This window comes from Haliaeetus albicilla, unplaced genomic scaffold, assembly GCF_947461875.1.
Source record: "Haliaeetus albicilla unplaced genomic scaffold, bHalAlb1.1 scaffold_57, whole genome shotgun sequence".
Classification (NCBI taxonomy): domain Eukaryota; kingdom Metazoa; phylum Chordata; class Aves; order Accipitriformes; family Accipitridae; genus Haliaeetus; species Haliaeetus albicilla.
In genome coordinates, this window is record NW_027212557.1 from 300001 (window position 1) to 302500 (window position 2500).

The 2500-nt window shown below is 47.7% G+C and overlaps 1 pseudogene; it reads right to left on the bottom strand.

Moving 5' to 3' along the window:
* LOC138684390 (28S ribosomal RNA) overlaps positions 1–2500 on the bottom strand; it is an 8615-nt pseudogene that overhangs the window by 2022 nt on the left and 4093 nt on the right.

Consider the following 2500-nt stretch of genomic DNA (forward strand, 5'->3'; position numbering starts at 1 on the left):
TTGTGTCTTTTAATTCTGGCGTCTTGCACCGCGGGGCAGTACCCAATGATATGAGCGCTTGATTCGTTTTCCGCTTGACAGTGTCGGCAAGATTTTATATGCGACTCCTGTCTCCCCCTTGCCAGGAATTCCCTAGTGGGGTACACGTTAGCTCTCAACTGTAGCGCCGTGAGGAGTTTTCGGTGAGGAATGCCTCTATATCGTTCGAGCCAATTATTGCTGATTTTATCCTTCTCAAAGTTGGCAATACCACGGCCCTGGGACTGTAACTTGGTCCAATTAATAAATTCCTGTTTACGCCAGTCACAAGGCTTAGGAAAGATGGTTTTGGGAGTTGGTATTTCCCATTCTGAAGCAAATTCATCCTCGCCCCGTTCCTCAGATGTTACCCTAATCGCCCTCGGGTCCCAAATAGATGGTATTTTATTTCTATCACCCCCAGCTGTTAACCACAATTTTTCAAAATCTTTTTCGATCCCCTCTTGCTTCACTATCAATCTTATCACCTCGTCCGAAGACTGCGCAATTCTGTGCAGTCTTCGAGCTTGTATACTAGGGATCAAGCCCGAGAGCCTAGTGATGCCTAATCCTCCATCGCGTGTGCTGGAATACAGGATGGCATCGCAGGTACTAGGAGGTAGATGTAACCACTCCTTGACCGTAGTTCGAATCGTCAGGTCAAGTTCTTCTAGGTACGTTGCTTTTACGTCAGCTTGGTCTGCTAAGTAGATCAGTCGCGGGATAGTATATCCCTTCAAGATGTCAACTTTCTGAAACGGTTTCAGTGGGGCTTCTCCAATCCGTTGTAGCCAATCTCTTATTTTCACGAGTAGCTCGGGTTTCGATATTCCAGTCCATGGGTCTATTCTCAGGCCCAAGTACTTCTCCGAACTACCAGGTTCGATCATATTTAATGGGGTGCCGTTAATTTGCCATGGAGGACAATCGTTGATCGTATACGAGTCCTTAGTAGGTTGTATGTAAAAGCCATGGCATTTCTCCCCCTGCGTCCTGAGGCCGGTCAGTTCACAAAAGGCCTCGAGGATTTTAATATTACTTTGCATTCCTTCCCATGACCCACTTAACAGCACCAGATCGTCTGCAAAAGCCATAGATGTTACACCCTTAGAGTCATGATGGTAGCCACTCCCTTCTTCCTCTAGCTTACACAATAGGGGGTCCACAGATAAGTTAAACAATAGAGGTGACATCGGATCGCCTTGCTTAACACCAATTTGAATCCCAATGGGATCCGATTGTTCATTCTTCATGGTAATGCGAGTTCTAGTGTTTTGATACATGTTCGTAATCAGGGTGATAATGTGATGGTCCACACCCTTTTGTTTAAGCACTGCAATAAGATGATGGTGACTCACTGTGTCGAATGCTTTAGCCAGGTCAATGAAGACAACGCCCAAGGGTCGATGTTCCTTTTTTGCATCCTTAATCAATAGTTGTAACAATTTCAAGTTCTCCGCACATCCCGCTGATCTAATAAAGCCCTTTTGTCGTGGGTTAATGGGGCATGCCTTTGCCAGTCTTGCCGTCAGGATCCTTGAGAACAGCCTCAAGATAATCGATCCGATGGTAATCGGTCGCCAGTTATTGATGTCCATTTGGCGCTCCGGCAGAGATGATTTCGATATTAACACAGTCCGACATTCTTTCACCACGTCCGGTACGATGCCAGTCACCAGCCATAGATTGAATACTTCCATTAACTGGAGAAAATGGGGGTCTATCTTAATGATATCCCGCAGACTTAGTCTGTCTGGTCCTGGCGCACTGTTCTTATTCATCTCTTGGATGTTTTTAGAGATTTCTTTTGCCGTGATCATGGCCTCGAATGCCGAGTTGTCCGCCAGCCCCTTGGATCTGAACGCTCCCAGGCCCTTGAATGTTCCCGGTGACTCCCATCTCGACTTGAACACGTTGTGTATCTCGTCTTGTGGGATACCACACTTCAGGGATTCCACGTCATCCAGAATAATACCGGCCAGTTTCCCCCTATCCAGGTAGAACAGCCGCTGGAACCGTAGGAACTGCCCCCGTTTCACGGCTCTCTTCTTCATCCACCCCTTCGGTGGTTCCGAAGGTCGAGCGGTTTGGGCCACCTGACGCGGTCGACCCTGGCTGGCTTTCAACTCAAGGGACTTAGAGGCAAGGCACGCGAAACAGTCTTTCATTGCCTTATCAGCAACTATTGCTGGATCTTCTTCTCCTTCGATCACCTGCTCAAACATTCCATGGAGAATGGACAATTTTCCAGATGTTACCCACTCAGAGACTGTCTTTCGGTAACGGGACTTCAGTCCCCCCTCCGTCTCCGATCCAACGCACACGAGATGTTCCCCTTCCGCGAGGTGTTCCCCTTCCAGTTCTAGGTGTTTCTTCTGACCCTGATCTTTTCCCTTCTTCACCGGGCTCTTATGAAGGTCCCGTCTTTTGTCACTTATCTGTTTCGTTGTCTTGGTCGGAATATGCTCCGCAATCAACTTGT